Here is a 1,570-nt window from a genome sequence, read left to right on the forward strand (position 1 = left end):
TACAGTATACATATATACACCCATATACAGTATACATATACACACACATATACAGTATACACATATACACATATACAGTATACATATATACACACATACAGTATACATATATACACACATATACAGTATACATATACACACACATATACAGTATACATATACACACATATACAGTATACATATATACACACATACAGTATACATATATACACACATATACAGTATACATATATACACATATACAGTATACATATATACACATATACAGTAAACATATATACACCCATAAACAGTATACATATATATACACACATATACAGTATACATATACACACACATATACAGTATACATATTTACACACATATACAGTATACATATATATACACACATATACAGTATACATATATATACACACCCATATACAGTATACATATATATACACACACATACAGTATACATATATATACACACATATACAGTATACATATACACACACATATACAGTATACATATATACACACATATACAGTATACATATATACACACATATACAGTATACATATATATACACACATATACAGTATACATATATATACACACCCATATACAGTATACATATATATACACACACATACAGTATACATATATATACACACATACAGTATACATATATATACACACACATATACAGTATACATATACACACACATATACAGTATACATATATATACACATATACAGTATACATATATATACACAAATACAGTATACATATATATACACACACATATACAGTATACATATATATATACACACATACAGTATACATATATATATATATATATACACCCCCATATACAGTATACATATATATACACATATATACAGTATACATATATACACACATATACAGTATACATATACACACACATATACAGTATACATATATACACACATATACAGTATACATATATACACACACATATACAGTATACATATATATACACACATATACAGTATACATATACACACCCATATACAGTATACATATATATATACACACATACAGTATACATATATATATACACACACATATACAGTATACATATATATACACACATATACAGTATACATATACACACACACATATACAGTATACATATATATACACACATATACAGTATACATACATATACACACATATACAGTATACATACATATACACACATATACAGTATACATATACACACATATACAGTATACATATATCATGTCATGCAGTGCTTGTCTCATCGCTGTAATTTCCTGCTGTTGCCACCTGGTGGACAGAATTGGTCAGTACACGCTGAGAATGCTCACATGGTGGGGGAGGGGCAGCTTATATATGTATATACACAGTCACAATGCAGTTAGGGTTATGTTCACACAGTGTTTTTTTAAATGTTTTTTTCCACATTATAAAACTCAGAGTTGTCAGGAAAAGCATTGCCTGTATTTTTGATGTATGCCTCACACTAAATACATTTTTGAAGATTTTTTTTTAATCTTCCATCCTATACTCGGGCACTG

Source organism: Phyllobates terribilis, unplaced genomic scaffold (genome assembly GCF_046119375.1).
Source record: "Phyllobates terribilis strain yellow unplaced genomic scaffold, ASM4611937v1 Scaffold_2810__1_contigs__length_105257, whole genome shotgun sequence".
NCBI lineage: Eukaryota > Metazoa > Chordata > Amphibia > Anura > Dendrobatidae > Phyllobates > Phyllobates terribilis.